The sequence below is a fragment of the Phyllostomus discolor genome, chromosome 7 (assembly GCF_004126475.2).
Source record: "Phyllostomus discolor isolate MPI-MPIP mPhyDis1 chromosome 7, mPhyDis1.pri.v3, whole genome shotgun sequence".
Taxonomy (NCBI): domain Eukaryota; kingdom Metazoa; phylum Chordata; class Mammalia; order Chiroptera; family Phyllostomidae; genus Phyllostomus; species Phyllostomus discolor.
In genome coordinates, this window is record NC_040909.2 from 43,292,696 (window position 1) to 43,316,211 (window position 23,516).

At 38.8% G+C, this 23,516-nt stretch overlaps 1 long non-coding RNA gene across 1 annotated transcript; it reads left to right on the top strand.

Moving 5' to 3' along the window:
- The first annotated feature begins 1,668 nt into the window (after positions 1–1,668).
- Positions 1,669–21,566, top strand: LOC118501855. The gene is made up of 3 exons (XR_004904517.1): positions 1,669–1,740; positions 7,685–7,689; positions 21,555–21,566. It is a non-coding gene; the product is annotated as an uncharacterized LOC118501855 (long non-coding RNA).
- The last annotated feature ends 1,950 nt before the right edge of the window (positions 21,567–23,516 follow it).

Below are 23,516 nucleotides of genomic sequence, written 5' to 3' on the forward strand. Positions count from 1 at the left end.
CTGGAAACCTGAAGAGATCTTGACCTGAACAGCTAAACAAGTATCTGCCACATAGTAGATGTTCAATAAATACTTAAATACTAAGTCACAGGGACAATGGACTTTCATAACAACATTATCTAATGGGAGAATAAGACTTGGCAACAACTTGTAGGAGGTCAAGAGTTCTCAGTTCTAGACCCAATTTTATCATAAATAGCTTATTCAAAGTGTGTCATTTGCTCCATGTTTCCTCTATTTCCATTGTAAATAATATTTCCTTTTTTAGCTACCCTAGATCAATACTTTAAAGTAAGTAAGAAAAAAAGTATAAATGCACTTTGGAAAATATCAACTAGTCTGTAGCTGGTAAGCTTTGTAGATGAACTAGCAAGATTAGACCAAACTATCTTTATGGTAAGACCTAGGAAGCAGCAGAAAACAGCAAAGTGAGACATTGCACTGATGGTTGAAGTGGATGATTGTTATTTATTTCCCCTCAAATTCCCTGCTATAAAGGTGAACTTACTAGTCTAGGTCAGAGCAGTGGAATGGAAATCTGCCTGAGGTATTGTGATCATTATGGCATATTTCTTATGAACCTTTTAAGATAGAATGCTAGGCTAAAGGACAGTTTTAATTTACTAGGAGTTCAGAATTTAAGACACTCAGAATATAACACTGCTTGGAGCAGAGGGCAACAATAATGAACCCAGCAAAGAGAGGAATAATATGTTGTATTCAAAGAGCTCTTAGTTTTTAAAAAAGTCCTTATGCATTTTTTTTGTCTCCTTTCCTTTCTGACTCTCTTCAGAAGTCAGAAAGTCAAGCTCTATTATATAGAAATCCAAATGACACAAAACTGGGGTTAATTGAGGGATGAATATTCATATTTTGCCATAAAATTCAGCCAAATAACCAACTATCCTAGAGTATTTAGGAATATGAACATGTGAATTAACGTGGTACTGACTTTTAATAATTTAACAGTGACATACCTCTCTGTCTCTGTTGTACGGGTGTGAAAGTCCCATACAATTAAATATGTTTTTTCTCTTGAAACAAGTCAGGTAGCCACAGGTTTCCTTAAAGCAATTAGAGTAGAAATAAAATAGTTACAATGTTAGACCATACTCTATGATTGATAATAGAGTGAAAATAGTATCTTCTTTTTCTTGCCTTATGATATTCTCCTTATTTCAGTTGGTCATATCATGATCATAACAAGATGCCCTAGTTTAGAATTCAGCCCCATCTCCACAGATAACTCCTTTACATAGAAAGGAAAACTGTCCACTTGGCCACTGTATGTGTGAATGCTTTCTACTGGGAATAGTTTTTTGAAGACCAATATGATTCCCAAAGTCCCATTCATTTCCATCACCATTTTATCAGACCAAGCATCTCATGGACACCCACCATAATTCATTGTAAACGATTCCCAGTTTTTCCTGATAAACCAGAGGTGACCCAAATGTCAGGACTGATAATTTAATCATTATTCTATATATTAACTTTATGTTTTTTAATGAAAGCAAATGTTTGTCTTTCTTCCTCCAAGTCTGGAAGAAGTAGATATTATCTGAACTTTCCAAGTATGCATTTTTCCAAGGAGGAAGAATAGATTCCTTAGGCCGGTGGTTGCCAGATTGAGGTTCAAGAATTCTCTGTAGGATGACAATTGTGGGCAGAGGTGAGAGGGTGGAAGGATCAAGCGAAAAGGAAAAAGGACTCATGGACATGGACAACAGTGTGGTGATTGTGGAGGTGATGGCACATAAGGGGATTAATTAGTAATGGAAGAAATACAATAAAATTTTTTAAAAAAATAATTCCCTCTAGTAAAAATGCAGATTCTTGGATTCTACCTCAGACATATGGAATTAGAATCATTGGGATTGAGGCTCAGGGGCTAAATGCATAACAGGCTTCCCAGTAATTTTTATGCATGTTGATGTTTGAAAGCCATGGCTATTGGCTTTGATAGAGTCCCATGTTTATAGAGCTCCATGTTGCAGAGAAAATTGATGTTGGGGAGGGAGAGAACATGCTCTGATGATCTAGAAGAGGATGCCAGGGGAGGTTGCTGTGCTTCTTCCCCTCTCTCTAGAAAGTTCTCTTTGGTTTCCTGGCCACCTGTAATTCTCCCATTTAGGCAGCCACCATCCTGATTAGATGGATTATCCCAATGCTGCAGGTGCCTAAGGGGTGTGTGTGAGTGTGTGTGTGTGAAGAAATGGGTACAAGAATACCAGCATTCACCTTCCCTCTGGTTTCAACAGAGCATCACATTTGCCAAGAATTATTCTTCTCTTAATCTCATTGAGGCTTTATAATGGAACATTTTCCTCTTGTTTGAAGACACAGCAAATGTGGGTGAGTGTGGGCTGCCTAATATGCTAAAATCCTCCATTAGCTTTGTTACACTACTTTTGACTCTCCCACCCAGCATAGATCCATCAAAACCTATTCTTTTCCATCATCCATCATCCCATAGAGAGCTAGGAAAGAATTTTCCCCACCTTAGTAATGTTTTGAAGCTTTCTTATTCCCAACCCAGAAAATGTGCTGCTTGAATACTCTGGTTGTCATGGCTACAGGTCTATTTCCCTCCAGATATGTCTTTTGATGTCACATGTCCCCTATGTGTTTGATCTGTAAAGGAGCTTGTCAGAAATTCATCTACTCAGTGTCATAAAGAAATAAGACATTAGGACATCAAAGTGGGCCATTCGTAAGCTTAGTTTCAGAGAATAATCACTGGAATTCCTGATGGTATATTTACAAAAAAAAACCCCTCAAAAAATCCATCTCCCTAAATTCTCCCCTTGGTTCTATACGTATACTTTTCTTCCTTCTCTGCCTGTATATTTTCAGGTTTTTCCTATAGCCTTTATGGTCAACTGCTATCTCATAGATATTAGTAACTTTCTTAAATATTTCCCAAAGCATCTCATTTCCACTGGCAGGTAAACTATCTTCATTTTGAATTTTCCTCTCTGCTGAGATTTTATTTTTAATGTGAGAATGCAGATTGTCTTTGCAGTAGTTAGTGATGTCCACTGCTGACAAATATTACCTATTGCTTAAATTTAGTCTCTACTCACTGGGGCCAAAGCTGTTTGGAAGATTCCCCAGAAATTCAGTTAGAAACAGTGATTGTTCTGTGTTCTCCTTTTATATTTTATGCAATATTGCCCTAATATGTTGCTTCAAAAACATCTCAAGGGCCTAAGAGGATTTTTGCCTTGCAGAGTTTCAACGTACTCAGCAAATCAAATTTCAGAACACAAAATGAGCTTCACACTGCACACACCAACCTTTCCACAAAGCAAAGAGTTCTCAGTGATTTAGCTCTTTATCTGTTTTGCAAAATTTCTGCCCTTATTTTTGTCCCTCTTTTGGTGGATCATTTTAAGGAAATCATCCACAGATTTGAAAAGACATGGCAAACTAAATGGCAAATTTATGGGTAATTTGAGTTTGGTGTATTCTGGAGAGAGGATGTGTTGCTATGCTAGCCAGAATGGACATGTGATTCTGGAGTTAAGAAAAAGATGTTTCAGCAAAAGTACAATTGGAATGATTAGTGCAGTCATTTAAAAACAGCTAAGACTTATTTTTTAGCCTTTTTGCTTATAGATTTACCTATTCATGCACGTGAGTAGAGCCAGGCCAACACTTGTCAAACTATAAAAGGCATGTGGTGTAAGGCTTATTAATGCTTGAGGAAACATGAATCCAAGTAGAACAGTATGAATAAATTCACTCTTGGGATGTGTAAATACATGCATTAAATTCCTTCAACATTAATTTATATGTCCCTAATAATATTTGTTGACATGGATTATAATAAAGCATAATGACTTTTAACCTCCTAGATGGGAATAATCCCTAGATGCTGTCATTAATATGGAAATTTTAGGAAAAGGTTGGGTTTCTGTGGCTAATAATAATAATAATAATAATATGTGATTCTGCTTGAATAGTGTTTGATGGATACTACAACCTTCTCTTGAAAAAAAACCAAACAAACAGTATTTGTATACTCCTCAAGTGCTGTGGTACTTTTTCACTTTGTGAAATATCTTTTGCCCATTGTATCATTTTGTCAATTTTTTAGCATCAGAATGTTAATTTAATTTTTATTTTTATATTTTTAAATCCTCACCAGAGGACATGTTTATTGATTTTAGAGAGCAAGGCAGGGGGAGAGAGAGAGACGGAGAGAAACATCAGTGTGAAAGAGATACATTAGTCGGTTGCCTCCCATCCGTGCCCCAGTGGGGATACAATTTACAGCCCACGCATGTGCCCTGAGCAGAAATCGAACCCCCAACCTTTTGGTGTATGGGGCAATGCTCCAACCAACTGAGCCACCTGGCCAGGGTAGAATGTTAATTTTAAAGGCAATCACAGACATGTAACAAAAGAACTGTATTTGAGAAAATATCTGAAAATTGCAACATACTAGAAAGCACCAAATGAGGCTCTGAATTAATTGATCCAACAACAAAGCAAATTGTCTTCCAAATCTGATTTCTTAGTTGATTTTGTAACAACTCTAAGAAATTTAGCAGTAGTAGAAGACCTTAGAACTGTCAACATAGAAAAGACATAACTGTGGTTGCAGAAACCAGTAACTGTGTTTTCCCTGTATCAACATAACTTTCTAGCTGAAAAGTGTGTTATATTTGAATTAAAACTGGGAGAGATGCAGATCCTCCATCGCTCTCAATGGCAGCATGAAGGCCCAGTGTAGTTCACTTCCCAAGGTTCCTGGGTACAGGGCTTTTGTAAAAACTTGGTCTCAGGGGGTAAACAAAACAAGGATAAAGGAAAAATTTGGCTTGTTGTATTTCTCCAAGATCCTCCCATGGCCTGAAGCACTCTGAATCACCAGAGAAAGTAAATTACCTTGAGCGTATTTCTTTGAAAATTGGACATTTGGATAGGGGATAAATCTCTAGTTAATCCAAACATTGGTTAATTAGAAGACCTGCCTTTAGACTGTGATGAATGCTTTTGTTGTTTTTCCCCAGTATTTGCTTCCAGCAGGGACTTCCTTGAATTTTTTCATTTACTAACATTTACAGTGTTTTTCAGTTGTTTTGCTGGAGGGCTTCTCTTTTTTTCTCTTTTCAATGTGAGGAATTGTTGACCTTTTGAGTACAGAGCATTTAATGAGGTTTCTCTGCTGCTAAATGAACTGAGATTCAAATGCTGGTCATTCAGGTGATTGGGAAGAGAGCAGTGCAGTGGGCTGTGTGACTTAGGCGCCAGAGAAATGTGTCCTCTGAAAGAACCAGAATGAGTTCTGTGTAACTTGCAATGTCCTTAAATCTGGGCCTCCATTCTGCATTGTGTTGAGGAATACTCTCTCTTAATAGTCCCTGAGATGATAGAGATGATTATATCTTACAGCAATTCTTTGTAGTTATTTGGGAAGGTACATCTAAATAGAGGCGGGGGAACCCTATTTACTTTGTGGTCTTTAAAATCCATACCCAGGAAACAGTCTTTGAAATCTATATTATTTTATTTCAGTATCAAAAGTTTAGCTGTGTCTCACATTACTCTGAAAGTTCAAACCTATTGTAATGTTATATGTTATCACAAGGGCTCAGATGTACTCTGGGTCAAATTACAGAAGCTAAAACTACCTCCACAGGAAATTCTTGGTTATTAACTTAGAAAGAATTTGTTCTTTTTCTTAGTTTCAGAATTAGAACTGGATTCCATTGTGCCTTATTGGGAAGAAAGAAGGCTCTGTTTTACAAACAGAACACTACTTACATTTTATAATTAAAAAAAAAACAGGTGGGTGTAGTGATTTCAGAGCTTCATACCTTTCCTGGAAGCATGAGACTAAATTGTGCCTGTCCCTTCTAGGCCATTTACTTTTCGTTGAATGTTCCAACCAGGCTGCCATTTTGGATATTAAATACACCAAAGACCCTCAGCTGATTAAAGGCAAACTACTCTTAATTCATTCAATAAACATTTACTGAGATCCAAGTGTCTGCCAATTTCTGAACCATAAAAGCAGAATCCAAGAAAGCATAGTTCCTTTCCTTAAAGAGCATAGAATGGAGATAAAATCAGCCAATGGTGACAGTAAAGTGTGATGCATGATGGTGGGAAGCACATGGGCCATAAAGAAGGGACATCATACTCTCTTGGTGAGTGGAGAAGAAAGATCAGCTAAGGTTTCCTGGAGGAAATGACACTTACGTTGGATAGCAAAGAGCATACAGTGAGTGGTTAACAGAAGAGTGGAGCATGGGGAGGTTTTATGCCAAGGACCACCTGCCAGAGAATATAGAGAAAAATACAGTGGTTCAGCAAAACTAGAGGGGGACTTGATTGAAGGGGAACAGGAAAAGTAAGCAGGGGTCACATCTTGATGACATTATTTCCTTTGCTACAGAATTTGGATTCCATTGTTTGGGCAATGGGAAGCTCCTGACAGGGGTTCAGGTGACAATCAAACTTGCATCTTAGAAAGATTACACTGGTTAGAATGGATTGAAAGGGTTCAGGATTAGATGCAGGAGACTGTTTGGAGGCAAGACGTAATGGTGGCTTACAGTGGAATAAGAACAGGTTGGATGTGAGGAGGAGGGTGGGAGGGTTCCTAGGTGTTGACTAGGAAGGACATCTGGGTAAGTAGCAGGACCAGAATCAGTTCAGAAAGATGATGGTTGTCATGGGTTTTGAGTTTGAAGTTTGAATTTTGATTTTGAAGATATTGTATGATTTTCTTTGAGGAGAGGGAACTAATGAAAATTCTGTTTCCTGATTAAATGATGCTTGAGTGTGTGTGTGTGTACGTGTCTGTGAGTCTTAGTCACAGATTATAACCCCAGAACACATATATTGCAGACAGAATAAAAGGGATCACAGATCCAAAATATAGATGGTGACAGAACCATCTAGGAGGAATTAGTGGAAGCCAAGGACCAGACTTTGAAGATGAGGGCAGAGCACACTGCAGTGAGGACTGGGCTGATGCTCAGGGAGGCTTATGCATTCAGCTCCTTTGGTGACATTTCCTAGGCAGAAGAGCAAAGGAGAGGCCAGTCAGGGTCCATAATCTTAGCCCAAGGATAGAAATGCCAGGGACATATGTATTGCCATTAATTGGTAATGTAATATAGCCCACATTAAGCACTCATGCATACTGATTAGTTGTGTTAGAGTGTCACTAATATTTCCTGAATAGAATGACACCTAAGCAGGGTCTGGAGTATAGGAGCAGAGGTGGCTAACAATGGGGGAAGGAGCTGTTCCAAGTAGAAGAACATTTGCAAGGAACCACTTTCTTCATCTTTTTTTAACTTTAAGAAAAAAGAGAAATATTTTGGGGGGAGTCAGGTAGATGTCTATATTAGTTTCATTGAGATTTGGCCACATATCATTTTATTTTTATTTTATTCAGTTTTATTTTGTATTGTTTAGAGGTGTACAACTTGGCTAGACAGTAATGTATTTGATAGTATATTCTGCTCAATATTGCCAGTACTCCAACTGTCAACATACATAGTTATGGCAATATTATTGACACTATTCCTTATGCTTTATTTATACCCCCATGACTATTTTATACCTATTAATTTGTGCTTCTTAATCCCTTCACCTCTTTCACCCAGTCCCCTGTCCTTTCTCCTCTGGCAACTACCAATTTGCTCTCTGTGTCTGTGAGTCTGTGTCAATCTTGTTTATTTTGTTATTTAGGTTCCACATATAAGTGAAATAATGTGGTATTTGTCTTTCTCTGACTAGCTTATATCCCTGAGTATAATACCCTCTAGGTCCATCCATGCTGTCACAAATGGTAAGATTTTATTGTTTTTTTTTATGGCCGAGTAATACTCCGTTATAGAAACATACCGATGCTTTTTAATCTACTTGTTTATTGATGGACACTTAGGTTGTTCCATATCTCGGCTATCGTAAATAACAGTGCAATGAACATAGGGTTTCATATTATATTCTCTCAAAGTAGTGTTTTGGGTTTCTTCAATAAATTTCTAAAGTGGAATTGCTGGATCATGAAACAGTTTCACTTTTAATTTTTTGAGGAACATGAATACCATTTCCCATTCTCAGCAACACTACACAAGGGTTCCTTTCCCCCCACATTTTTGTTAACACTTGTCATTTGTGAATTTATTGATGAAAACTATTATGAGAGGTGTGAGGTGATACCTCATTGTGGCTTTAATGTGTATTTCTCTGATGATTAGAGACATTGAGCATCTTTTCATATGTCTATTGGCCATCTGTATGTCCTCTTTGGAGAAGTGCCTATTCAGGTTCACTGTCCATTTTTAAATGGGATGGTTTGGGTTTTTTAGTATTGAGTTTTGTAAATTCTTTATAAATTTTGGGTATTAATCCTTTGTCAGATGTATCATTGGTGAACATGTTCTCCCATTCAGTAGGTTGTCTCTTCATTTTGTTGATGGTTTCCTTTGCTGTGCAAAACCTTTTTAGTTTGATGTAATCTCATTTGTTTTATTTTGTTTCCCTTGCCTAAGGAGATATAACAGAAAAAATGTAGTACTAAGAGAAATGTCAGAGATTATACTGCCTATATTTTCTTTCAGGATTTTTATGGTTTCCAGTCTTACATTTAAGTCTTTAAATCATTTTGAATTTGTTCTTCTATATGGTGTAAGAAAGTGGTCTAGTTTCATTCTTTGACAGATTTATGCAAATCTGTGCATAAATCTTATTTATTGATTAGACCATCTTTACTCCATTCTTGCCTCCATTGTCAAATATTAATAGAAGAAGGTGTCACTTAATTGACAAAGGCAACAAAGACATGGGTATATTTCTGGGCTTTCTATTTTGTTCATTGATCTATATGCCTGTTTTTATGCTAATGCTATGCTGTTTTGATTACTAGAGCCTTGTAGCATAGTTTGGTAGCCCCATACTTCCAACTTTTTCTTCTTTGTCAATATTGCCAAGGCTATTTGGGGATTTTTGTGGTTCTATATAAATTTTTGGATTATTTGAAGAACCACTTTCTTTTTTTCTTTTTCATTGAATTTATTGGGGTGACATTGGTTAATAAAATTATATAGGTTTCAGGTGTACAGTTCTATAATAAATCATCTGTTATTGCATTGTGTATTCACCACACCAAGTCAAGTCTCCTTCCATCACCATTTATTCCCCCATACTCTCTTCTACCTCCCCAAAGAACCACTTTTTTAATGGTAAAAAATTCTACCTATGTTTCTAGAAGTTGTTTAAAAATAGATTGATACATCACAAAGAATTAGAGCCATCAGAATTTTTTTCAAAAGCTGTAAAACATTTTCAATAAATTTGGAAAGGATCATTTCCATTATCTAACTCAGTGGTTCCCAGGAAGAGCCACATACAGTAATAAGCAGCATCTGAAGATGGACTGGCCAGGGTGGGACCCCGGCTTCATGCTATGTGCCCTCAGACAGGTTTCTCAAAACATCTTGGTCTCAATTTCCTCAGCTAGGAAAGAAAGGTAACAACACCTGGCTCATAGTGCCATTGTATGAAGTGCTTAGCAACTGATCCATACACATTAGTTATTATTATGTTTTTATTTTTCATAAACATTCATCCATAGAGAGGTTTTGGGAAATATAGTTCCTTGATTTCCCATCCCCAGGATTTTGGGTTCATTCAATCAGATTTAAAATACAGATGCATGAAGTTTCAAAAAATACAAACCAGTCTGGGATCTAGTGCATGTTACGAATGAAGAAACTTGACCCAGAGATGTTAAGTTACTGATTACCCAAGGTGAAATAGAAAATGGAGCCCTGGCTGGTGTGGCTTAGTGGATTGAGTGCCAGCCTGGTAACCAAAGGGTCGCCAGTTCAATTCCCAATCAGGACACATGCCTGGGTTGCAGTCCAGGCCCCCAGTAGGGGGCATGTGAAAGGCAACCACACATTGATGTTTCTCTCTCTCTCTTCCTCCCTTCCCCTCTCTCTAAAAAGAAATAAAATAATAAAAAAAAAGAAAGCAAAGGTGGGTGCAGGTCCAGGGACAAGGTCTGTGCACTTTTAGTTCTGAAATTCCCACATCCTTGTCCACCCCAATCTATCTAAGCTATGTGAAGCATTTTAAGTTAAACAAAATTAAAGCAGTCATCATAAACAAGAAATTAATTTACACCCCTCAGAAAAAATATGAAGCTAGAAGTAATTTAATCCCAGGTGGCAAAAACACAGGTATAAGTAAAATAGAACACTATCAGAAATAACTCCTAAAGTGCATAATAAGTCTAAACAGACTGGATAAATGTGAGCCATAATGCTAAGTGAGGTATGGAAAGGACATATTGCTTTCTGATAATACTCAATTTGAAGGTGCTTTTCAATTAAAAATGCCTAAATGGAAATTGAAAGACTAACCATGTCTGTTACAATATTTATTTTAAACAGCATTTGCAAAGACAGTATGTTTTTGGCTTAAATTTCCTATATATGCATATATGCCAAAGTTAAACAGAATATCCAGGATTTTTTTTTCTCCTTTGGGGGTGGGGAGTTCTTTGCTTTCAAAGGATATCTGATTTCAAAGGATGCTTTTGACAAAGTTTCTGTCAACAATCCTTTGAATAAAATAGTACATATATGTTAGTGCCACTATTATCCAGTGCATATGAAACTATTTGAACAGCTCTTCCCAAGAGATATTTCTGTTTTAGAAGGGGTATCCAGCTTCTGGAACACGATGGGAACTTATTGAATGGTGTTTGGACAAGAGGGTAAACAAATTAATAATTCAATGGGTAAACAAGTGAACAGTGCCATGGCTTTTTGTCATCATTGACCTTTTCTTAAACAGTGTAATCTGTGGCTTATTTGATAACTGTATTATCTTGAGTTCTTTATTTTTTAAGAAACAGAAACTGACAGAGGCTAAAGAGATTTATTGAAGGGGAAATATAAGGGCTAAGAAGGAGGATTGGAGATGGTATCGCTGAGGAACTAGGTTGAGGCACCAGTGGAAAGTCAGCCCCTGGCTCCTCTCCTGAGAGGCATCAGCTCCTCCCAGGCCACATCTCTGTGCTCAGGGCTCACATTTCTAGCAGAGAGCCCCTGATGCCTTACCCCATGGAAGTCACCTTGAATAACAGTCCCATAAAGTCCACTTTTTTATGGGGGAATGACTCTCCAAAACACAGTTGGAGTGCTTTACTAGAAGAAGGGGATTGGGTGCAGGTTAGGCAAAAACTATAGAGATCCAATACATCAATGAGTATAAAGTCCTGATGTTAAGCTCAAAGAATAATTGAATTACCAAATAAAGGTAGAAATAAATATTGCTTTTGCTATAGGCAATTTTCAATCATATTTGGAAACTTACTTTGTACACACATGATTAGGAAGGGAATTATTTATGTTTTCTGAAACCCAAAATCTGATGGGGTGGAGATTCTCACACATACAACAAACAATTCTCTGGACACCATTAGGGTGTCTAAGAAATTAACTTAATTCTGACACTTACCAGGAGATAGCTTCAGGTTAAGGGTTCAATCCAACAAGACTGCTCCCCCTATACACACTTCAGGTGCCAGTCTTAAGCCATGGTTGTTACCTGTGCTTCTGACCAACTGGCTACATATTGGAGGTTTCAGCAACCCCTCAAGATGTAAGATGCCAAATGGAAGTCCAGGTTATTACCTGTACCTCTGACTGACTGGTTCTGATGACCCCCTTCATGGGTTTGATTAATTTGCTAGAGTGGCTTACAGAACTCAGAGAAACATTTTTCTTACTAGATCATTGGTTTATTATGAAAGAATATAACTAAGGAACAGCCAGATGGAAGAAATGCATGGAGCAAAATATGGGGAAAGTGCTTGGAGCTTCTGTGCCCTCTCCAGGTGTGCCACTCTCCCCAAATCTCCCTGTGTTTACCAACTGGGAAGCTCTTTATACCCTGTTCTTGTGTCCTTGTGGGTCTTTTTAAAAGATTTTTTCATTTGTTTATTTTTACAGAGGGAAAGGGAAGGAAAGAGAGGGAGAGAAACATCAATGTGTGGCTGCCTCTTGTATGCCCCCTACTAGGGACTTGGCCTTCTACCCAGGCATGTGCCCTAGACTGGGAATTGAACTGGTGATCCTTTGGCTCATAGGCTGGCACTCTATCTACTGAGCCACACTGGTCAGGGTCCTTGTGGGTTTTTATGGAGTTTTCATTATGTAGGCATGGTTGATTAAATCACTGACCATTGGTGATCTAACCCCTCTCTCCTCCTGGAGGTCAGGGCAGTGAGACCAAAAGTTTTAACCCCCTGAATCATAGTTAGTTCTTCTGGCAACCAGCCCTGATCCAGGGGTGAGGTCCAAAAGTCAGCTAATTAACATAGCAAATTATGCCAATAACTCTTATTGTTCTCAATACTTAGGAAATTCCAATGGTTTTAGGAGCTCTGTGCCAGAAACTTGAGACCAGGATGAAGACCAAATATATATTTCATATTATAAGTCACAAAATCACAGAAAGGCTGACTAAAAGTTAGTATAAAAACAATAGAAGTGATAGTCCTAGAGTCCCCTTGGTGGTCACATTATATCTGCTCTGTTCAGGATACATGCAGAGTTCTAAGATGAACATGGTGACTTAGAGAACATCAGGGTGGGAGGGGGGAATGTTCATTCCAAGAGTGAAGTGCTTAGAAGATCTATCACTTGAGAATGCTTTAAAGACACCACAGGAGAAGGACACATTAACCCCTGGGTGAGAGAAGGAAGTGATCTGTCCAGGCAGTTGATCACAGATCAGTGCATCAAAGTTAAAAGGATTCAAGCAGAGTCTGGAAGTGTCCCACTGTCAGACACCTCAAACAGAGATGGATGAATCTGAGGAGGGCTGAATTTAATCTGCAGTGAAGAAATAGGGAAGTGATTAAAAAACACAACATAGTGGCAAAGTTTTTGGTAGTAAGAATGTATTATTTGGAAAAGGTCTGTGGGACATGGTCCAGGACAGGAAAAGAAGTGCCTTCTGCAATACCCTGCATATATTATGTTTACTGATAATTCTAGGAACAATAGGAACCAAGCAAAGAATGTCAAGATTTCATCTGGTTAACTAATGCCTAACGATTAATAAGCATGCAATGAGAAGAGTAGTTAATGAGGGAAGTAATGAATAATTGTGAATTTTTCAAATACTTTTTGGTGACATTTATTGTACAAAGTATACGTGATATGTGTTAATTATTGTTTCTACACCTTTCCTCTGATTATGGATGATACCAAGGCCCCATTGGAGTCTGAGGGGCTCAACTTCATGGGCAGATGAGGGCTGAATAGCAGTCCTGCCCTGGACCTACACTAGATAGTTGTCGTTCATGTTACTCAGTGTGTGTTGATGTTGAAACCCTCATTTCTCCACTACCATGGGTCCCTGGAACTGAAGTTAAGGAGTATCTTTATTTTTTCTGGCTGCTTTTGCTTTATTATGAAACACTTTAAATGTTCAGAAAATTGCAGGGAGTGATAAACTCCCATGTATTCATCACCTAGATTTAACATTTAATTATATTTACATTATTTCTCCCTCTTTTATTTCTTTAAATGAGTAAGAAGTTACAGGTAGAGTTGTGGCCCACTTGGATGAGCACTTGTTGGCAACCAGAAATGAGAAGCAAAGCACAGTGAAACGTGTAGCTTTTTCCATGTCTATTTCAATTTCAGTGGAAGAAAGAGAAAACACGTTTAGAGCACCTTCTATAGATTTAATACTAGGCCAATTTCTTTCACATATCTTCAGCAGCATGCTGCTAAAATGGCTCTCAGAGGAAAAAGAAAAAAACAAAAGCCTGATCTGCAGTGTTAGTTCATTTTGTAGCGTGTAAAGACACCCACCCTGGCTGGCTTTGAGCTATCAACAGTTTAACAACTGGCTTGCAAAATTCCTGAAAATTTAACAGTCTGCACTTGTGAGCCAGAACAAGCTGGCTCCAGCACCCAACTGTATGCATTCATTCACTCAATAGATATTTATGGGGACCTTTTATGTGCTGTAAATACTGTGAAAATAGCAGCCTTTCTCAAAAAGCAGTCTTTATACTAGATTCTAGTTCTAAGATATTTAGGTATTATTCTCATTCCACATCCTTTTATGGATGTGGAAACAGGCCCTGAGAAGTTAAATAATACAGAGGCTGCTATTGATAAGATACCCATATCCACTTGGCATTTACCTTATCCAGGTTTGCAGCCTATTCCACATCTGCCTGTACCTGCAGCTCTTCTGTAGCTCTTTCTGACCACCTGAGCTGTCTTTGCATAAAACAGGGCAGGTAAGAATGTCTGGGGAATTAATATTCCCTGGGAGCCACCTTGTTCAATGACTGATGGGACTTGCTGGGCAAATACCCCATCTCTTCACCCCTGTAGTGCATGTTCCCTACTGGGTTCTCCAGTAGGTTTAAGCTCACAGGAGTTAGTTCTCCTTAATGATAACAGACTTGAAAATATACCCTTTATTGTCTACCCTCCTTTTCTCACATCTTCATGTCCCTACCTATGTTTCCTGCAGTCACCTCTTAGACACACTATTTTCACTGGAATCTCTGTCTGAGGCTCTGCTTCTGGGGGTGGTCAGGCTCCAGAGCTCTGCTTGCTTTTTCACCCACTATTCTGCTTCCTAGACTCATTCTTTGCTTAGTAGTTGTGCTTCATGCTGAAATGTGACGGTCTCAGTGAGGTCCAACAGCGCTGAGAGAGCTGACCTCCTTCTTTCACTGGGGCTCCTACTGTGTCTTCCTGCAGAAGAACCAGATTCTCTGGAGACAGAGACCACAGGGCACTGCAGCCAATGCTAGATTTATTCCTGGTCCGCACATACATCCTTAATCAGGTCTTCTCATCTGCTGGACTGAGCAGACCTGGAAAAACAAGAAGGGTGATGAGAGATATCATTTATTTCCCACCTGTAGACATAGAACCCAGAGTAACCATGAGGGGCTAGGCATATATCCACAGTAACCATCCCCTGCCCTTTTCCACTGCTCCCTGCCAGCCCCACTCAAAAATTGAGGGCAGAAAGCAGCTTCTAAACAAAAGACTTCTGAAGTGGATAATCCTTCTCTGAGTTTTCCTGTTTCAAAGTGACTTTACCTATCTTTTGCTCTTGAAGCAGCAGCTACCTCTCCCCTATGGCTCTTATTATTGTTTCAATTTTATATTATTTCTGTGCTCAATAAGTATCTGTGTCTCCCCAACAGATTGAAAGCCCACAAAGGAGGATCTCTGTCTGTTTTAGTTTTCCAGGGACCTTCAACATCTAACATTTGTCAGGTACATAGCAATTGCTTGATAAACACTTATGAATCAATACATAGAAAGAGGAAAAAAGTGAAGAGTAACTTTTCTTGTTCTGGGTTCAGGGCAAACCCAGATACAGACTTCACCCATATCCTTGATCTTCATGTCTCCCTGGGACATCCTGCTCTTGGATCATTTGAGTATTAAAGATCATCAGCCTAGCATGATGCATTAGAGCAGGGGCTCTGGAGTCAGATGCCAAGGTTCCAATCCTGGCTAAGCTACTTATGAGCTGTGTGACATTTGGTGACTTAATGGACCTCTCTGTTTTGCAACTTTCTCATTTACAAAATGAGGAAAAACAGTATCTAGCTTTAAGAGTTGTTTTGAGGAGAAAAAGCTCTAAAGTAAATAATGTATACACAATACTTATAATAGTTTTTGGCACATAGTAATAACATAGACAAAGTGCTCAATAGCAAAACTCAGTTAACATTTAGCTACTATTATCTTTTAAAAATAAAAAAAGTGAGTCATGCATTTCATAAAGGAAGAAACTCTTACATGCTTTAGGATACATTTCAAGCTTTGATCCTGGGGACATGAACTGACCCTACCAGCCTCTTGGTTTCTATCTGTCTCACCTCTGCTATGTGAGCTCCAGGCTCCCTGGTTGCTTTCCTTTTCCTCAGACTCAGTATAGTGTCTCCTGTTTCGGAGCCTTTGGCCACACTGACCCCTCTGCCCAGAGTGTTCTTGACTTTGCTTCTGTGAAATTGTTCTTTTAGGAGCCACCTCGTCCATGGGGCCTTCACTGATGTAAAGAAGCCTAGTCCCAGCTGCTCTGTCTCAAAGCATTATTATGTGTAACTATTGAATTTAGTTGTTAAATTTCTTTTTCCCACCAGAGTATCGTCCCTATGGATAAACTGCAACCCTGAAGCCAGGGCCAAGTGTTAATGCAAATGTTGAATTAGTGAGCCGTGAGGCACTGCATTGAGTTGCAGATTCCAAGACTTGCCCCTAAACCTCCATGCTGCCCCAACATGGCCCCTCAGCCTTTCCCCACCTGGCCTTGACCTCAGGCTCTCAAGCTGGGATCCTACCTTGCAGCACTGGCCATGTGCTCTGGCTGCTGCTCTCAATGCCTAGCCTCCAGGCCCAGTTGAAATCCCATTAGTCTCCTCCTTAAAACCCTCCACTGACTTCTCACCACAGTTATCTCAAAATGACAAGGTCTTTTTATTGTCACTTGTCTTTTTCTACTTCTCTCTTGCTCATTGTGCTTTAATCAGCCAACATTTTTTTGTACCTCAAGCATGCCAAGCCTGTTCCCTCCTCGGGGTCTTTGCACTTGCTGCTCCCGCCTGTAATGCACATCTCTTACCTCATACCCCAGCAGGCTGTTTCTCTTATCTTTCAGCTCAGTGAAACCTTCCCTTGCCTGCCCACCCCCTTCTCATGTTATATGGTATTCCAGTGTATCTAAATATATTATCTATGTTACCTGTTTTATTTTCTTCATAGCTCTTAATGCTGTTTGAAAGCATCTGTTTGGAAAAAATCTATCCATCTACATAACTGTTGTACAAGAACATACATTTGTTAAAGCAGGCAACTTGGCCGGTTCTCTTATTTATTACTATGTACCAGTGCCTGGTACTGTGCCTGGCACAAAACAGGTGCTTAATGAATATATGTTGAATGAATAAATGAATGAATGAATAACAAAATGAATGAACCAATCTGCTTGTCCTCTCCTTCTTAGAGACACACTGGCTATCCTCATTATCCCTATTCATTGAGTGGAGTCTGGACCCATGGACCCTGATACTCCTGATAAGGCAATGGCCATCATGTAATTGGCTCAGCATCTTCACTGGGCTTTGATTCCCTCCCTTTTTCTCTTTGCCTGGATAGTGTCCTGCCATCTGAATCTCTTTCTCATACTCTAAGCCAACAATTTTAGAAGGCAGCCCAGTATGGCTTTAGACACTGGCAAATTTCTAGGTTCAAATCCAGTCTCTTTTATTTAGGAACTCTGGCCTGACCAAGTCGCCTTACCTCTTTGAACTTGAGCCTTCTAAACTATGAATAGATGCTGTAGAAAGAAACAGCAGAGTATCATAGTCTCACAGGGTCACTGGGAAGATTAAATGAAATAATACATCAAAAGAGTTTGGCACAAGAGTAAAGGCACTGTAACAGTTTGACACCTTGACAGTTGGCTACATTTTTGATTTGGCTTATTTTCAAATCCCTGCATCTTTTCTGCTCCATGAATTTTCACCCTCCCTGACACTAGCCTGGTCCCAGCCAACCCCCCATGCTTGGAATGACCAATGAATTAATGGCCATGCATCATTTTGAATGACAGCCTTGCAGTTCTGCAGAGACTGTAAATGTGACCCAAACAAAACAGCAGCTGGATCACAGGGCTTAGAGTTATAGCTCTGAGAGTTGTCTCATCAAAGCACCAGCTTCAGAATTCCCTCTTGTGGCCTCCCTGATGGGGAGGGCATCAGGTGGTGGCCCACCGAGCTCAGAAATAGCTGACGCCTCATAGCACAAGCCCCACCTCTGGTGATGCACGTGGAATTTTTATAGAAATGTTCTGGTGATATTATAATATTTGCCTTCTGCAAACTCATAAGGAAAAAATCCTAATAACAAGGTCAAATAGCAAATATGGATCTATTTACTTAGCACACAGGCCACAAAGAAGATGAGACTTTTTTTAAATCCTCACCTGAGGGCATTTTCATTTCCTTTTTTAGAGAGAGAGAGAGGAAGGGAGAGAGGGAGGGAGAAACATTGATGTGAGGGAAGCATTGATTGGTTGCTTTCACAGACCGGGGTTCCGAGCCAGGACCAGGAATACCACACGTTGCTCTGGGAGTCGCATGTGACCAAACCCTGGCTGGGGATGAACACACAACCTAGGTATGTACCCTGATGGGGTATTGAACCCACAATCTTTCTGTTACGGGATGATGCTCCAACCACTTAGCCACACTGGCCGAGACACAGAAACTCTTTTTAACACTTAGTTCAGTTCTTTCTAGAAGTGAATGTTGAGACCACTTGCCCAGACCACTGGGTCGTGCTTGCTCCCTGAGAGTTGTATTAATGAATATTGAGTCCCTGATTCTCCTACCCTCTCTGTCTTGATGTAAGTAAAGCAAAGTATTTAACAATTCCAGGTTCTTGCCTTTTTAAGATAAATAGCTGTAATTTAGCCCTCATACCATTCAAAGTGAATTTCTCATCACTCACTTTTCTAGCAAGACCTTAAATATAAGTTAGAAAGCGCTCTCAGAAGATGGAAGTAAATACAGGAAAACAAAGTAATAAAATGCCCAGACACTGAGATGTAGTCATTGGGATTTGTGGAGAACAGTAAGTGGTTATTGCTTAGTGCATCTCTCTCAATTTATTAAATTGGAATAAAAACCAGTGATGTTAAGTAAGCTGTTGTTTAGGAATCAACCATCACTCACCTTCCTTGCAGGCTAAAATCTCTGGAGGAGCCCGAGAGTATTTAGTAAAGCCATTTACCTGTCACTGGCTTCTTTTTAATTCCTTGGCTATGAAATTATGTTTCCAAACATCCCATGAAATTAGAAGGAGGCAAAGATGCTTTGTGTTAAGAAATAAGTCAGTGACCAGAGGGAAGAAAAGAGGGAATTTCAGGGGAGAATGGGAAGGGTTTACAGGAACAAATTTAAAGGACACATGGACAAAAACTAGGGGGAGGGTGGTAATGGGAGGGAAGTGGGGAGGATTGGGTGGGTGGGCTGGAATGGGAGTAAAAGGGAGAAAACTGTACTTGAACAATGATTAAAATAAAATAAAAAAAATAAGAAGTCATATATATTTTGGAAACACAACTATACTGAGGCTATCAGGGCTCCATGCTAATTACTTTACTATGGGTAAAAAGCTTTATGATTGAAAAATAGGACAGTCCTAAGTCATCATTGAATGCAAGAGTCTACTTCTGCTTCTAATGATTTAAAAAAACATTCCTAGAATGATAGAAATTCTTGTTTGTTGGAAGCCCTTTAGCCCAATGCATCATCTAGCTAGGAAGTGTATAAGTTTCAAGTTTGAAAAAATTGATTATTGCAAAAATTTGATTCTGATTGCTTAGGGATAAGCTTGGTAGAAAGCCCTTCTTCAACACACTGGCCTCCATAGTCTCATTGGCTATTTCCTCGTGGATTTTGTATACCCTAGAGATGTGTACCTGTAGGAGCTGTTGCTGCATTATCTACTGGCATTTATCAAACCTATACTCCTAATTAATCCATGAAACTAAACCTACATAATCCACATTTACTATCTCACAGCTTCTGCAGATAAGAAATCTGGGCGTGACTGTTAGTCCTCTGGTTCCTAATAAGGCTTTAATCAGATGTCTTCATCTTTTTTTTATGCTTACCCAAGGACATATTGATTTTAGAGAGAGAGGAAAGGAGGGGGAGAGAAATATTAATGCAAGAGAGAAACATCTATTGGTTGCCTGTCATACACTCCTGAACCAGGGACTGAACCTGCAACCCAGGCTTGTGCCCTGAATAGGTATCAAACCCGTGACCTTTCAGCTCATAGGACAATGCTTCAACCAACTAAGCCACACTGGCTAGGGCTGCTGTTTTCATCTTAAGGTTTGACTGGGGTGGACCTGCTTCCAACCTCATTTAAGTGATTGTTGTCAAGATTCCATTCCCCGTAGTCTGCTGGACTGAAGGCCTCAGTTCCTCGCTGGCTGTTGGCCAGAGGATTTTCTTCGTTCTCTGTCCATGTGCCTCTTCAAGGGCTAGCTTGCAATATCAGAGAGAGCAAGAAAGATGGAAGACACAGTATTTTGTTTCCTAAGCTTGGCAGTGATATTGTATCACTTTTGCCACATATTATTTGTTACAAGAAGTCCTAAGTCCATATACGCACAAAAGGAAGGGACTTCCCAAGAGCACAAATACCCAGATCCAGGGCTCATGAGAGGGCCATCTTAGAGACTGACTGCCATAAATGTCGAGGACAAAAATAAAAAATTACTATGAATCTCTAGACACAGTAACACTGAATCAAATAGTGAAAAACAATACATTATGGTGTTTTTATACATAGGCTTAGATAACACACTGAGGTTAAAATTCTAACTCTGCAATGCCCTAATTGTAAGAATTTGGGCAAGGTATTCAATCTCTATTGATAAAATGGAGAAAATTCCTACCTCACAGGGTATGAGGTATAAATTTTCCAGCACATTGCTCACTACATAGTAAATAGTTAATAGTCATAGTTATAGGGTTTTGTGTGACTTATGTAGATCAAATTCTGATTTTTCCATTGACTTGTTAGTTATATGAGCTAGGAGAAGTCACCTAATTTCACTGTGTCTGTTGTGTCTGGAATGCATTTTTCTACAAGTAAGAGAAAAATACAATGGTTCGAAAAAAAAAAAGCGTTCTTTATTCCAAACAACAAGACATCTGGGGAAAACAGGCTAGAGTTGGTAGGGTAGGTTAACAATGGTATAGGGGACCAGAGTTTTCTCTTTCTTTTCAATTTGCTTTCCTTAGCATGTTAGCCTTTGTGCTGTACTGGTTGTTTCATGGTTTTAGAATTGCCGCTTTATTGACATTCTCATCTCCATATTTCAGCAGAAAGATGGAAGAAGGGAATCCCCAAGATAATTGTAAGGTGAAGTGTTATAGTGACAGGTAGGCCTAGAAAGCAACTAACCCACATTTAAGGAGGACAGAAAGAAGGCTCTAGGATTTTTCCAAGAAAATAATGAAAACTGACAGGCTACCTGATATGATTAAAATACATTGCAAGGAGTCCTGGGTGGGTAGCTAAGTTGGTTACAGCATCATCCCAATATGCCTAGATTGAGAGTTCAAGCCCCAGTCAGGACACATACATGAATCAATCAGTGCATGCATGGATGAGCAGAATGGCAAGTCAATGTTTCTCTCTCACTCTTTCAAATCAATGAATAATTTTTTTTTAAAAAAAGTACATTGAGAGGAGATTTATGGTTATTTTTTTAAAGATCAAGCAATGACTTATTAACAGAAAGGTCAAATGCTAGATGTGCAACAAAAACAAAAAGTGAGTAAATGGCTATTTCTAGGGAAAGCAGAGAGTCATATAGGGAAGGTAATGTAGAGAATACTAAACGGATTAATTGTGAACACTATTTACATGGCCAAAACACTGAATATTGTTTTAATATATAAGAAATGCAATGTAATTATTTCAGAATGACAGGGGGAGAGGAAAAAATGCATGTGTGTGTTTGGGAGTTATGTAAAAGAGTCAAGTCTTCATTTTTTAAAAATATGAAGGGAGTCAAATATATAGTGGCAGATGATTTGGCTTTGGGTAGTGGACACACAATGCAACATATAGATTATGTGTCATAGAAATGCACACTTGAAACCTACATAAGGTAAGAAAGGTTGAGCAGAGAATGATTAGCCATCTTAGCTGCATCCCTACTGCAAGTCAAGAAGAGCACACTAACCTTGGTACAAACAGATATGGCAAGGAGATAGAATTGAAAATTTAACTATGCTTTTTTTTGGTATTCTTATCAAGAAAGAATGAGAACAATGTTTCTTTACTTTTTCCCAAGGGCTTCCCAGGAGAAAGTTAAATTAAGTATTCATTTGCCTGAGAAAGGAGGAGCTAAAAAAAGTTTGGCCTCATTTTGAGTGGAGATTTAGTTTCTAAACTAGGGCAGGAAAGTAAAGGTGGCTAGTCCTGAAATTGACATAGCCTGGTGTTCCTCTCCCATGCAGCACCCAAGTACAGTGTAGGACCTCTAAAGTGGGGACCACTCATAAACTATGCAGCATCAAAAGTTCAGTAACTACTCTGAAGAAAAAAGCTCAGAATGCTGGGGAATTTGAGACCTAAAACTTTAAATGAACCAAGTGGCCTTGTCTGGTCAATACTTTAGAGAAGACAAAAAATCCCTTCCTGAAAATTTTTTTATACTGAATTTGCCTCTTTGGGATTCCTATACCAAAAATGAGAGGGAGGGAACCCCTCTGATGATTGGTATTGGATCTTTTGTCAATCTTAGCAAGGGGTGTTCCAAACTGGGTTTAATTTTTTGAAGATATCCTTAATGTGAAGTTTCTTGTTGTGGATAAAATTTCATTTGACCGTGTAATCTGAGAGAAGCACACATCAAACCAAAGGTAAGTACGTGAGAAGAAGACAGAAACAGAACTAGAATGCTAGCTTTACATTGAATAGGGACCATATATATGGTCCAGTAAATAAGTTTTCAGTAAATGAAAACTTATTTGAGACATTGAGTCTCAAGGAACTCTTCATGCAGCTAAATAAAACACTACCTATATTAATAGGGTTAAAAAGATACTAAATGCCACTAGAATAAATGTTGTCCAAAGTTAGAGAATCAGTGAATTCAGAGTGGTTTAGAGGTAAGCTCAGGACTGAGGCTGCTTTCTGCCCATCACAGATTTTTTGGCCTTCTTGTACTCCCTTACCTGCTAGCATATACATACAGAACTACTTTTATCTGGCACGTCAAAAGACTGAAATTGGACTTATTTCTGAAGCTTTTTTCACTCCACCCTTGTCTAGCCTCATTCAAAAACAAAACAAAACAAAACAAACCCAAAACAAGCTACTTCTCACTATGGGAATCTGGTAGACCATTAGTGAAAAGTAATACAAGAGTTACCACCTAGTGGAAGATGATGAGCTACAATGTGTCAGCTTCAAATGCAGTTTAAAAATTTGTGTAAAATAACATCTACTCTGTCAAAGTGTAGTGAAAGCTTGAGCAATTTTCTAGTGCATTCTGTTATTCCTCTTGGTCAGCAAGGGTTATTAAAGTCAATTAGCTGTTTCTTGTGAGTAATATAGATAGGATAGTTAAGAGCAGAGCTCTGAAATAAACAGCTTTTAGATCTGAAATGGACCACAAATGATCTCTATGACCTTGGGCATATCACTAAAGTTCTCTGAGACTCAGTTTCTATATCTGTGAAATAGAGATGAAATGGTAAGAAAAACACTAAGCACCCCTTGAAATGTGCTAAACTCACAATCAATATTTATACTATTAGTATTCCTCTTCGCAGAACCTTTGTCTTGGTTCTTCACCTGTCAATAGTTGAGTGTTTGCTCAGCCCTTCTTTTTACATTGTCATTGAAGGTAAAAAGCCCAACTTTAAGAAATGAAACATTTGT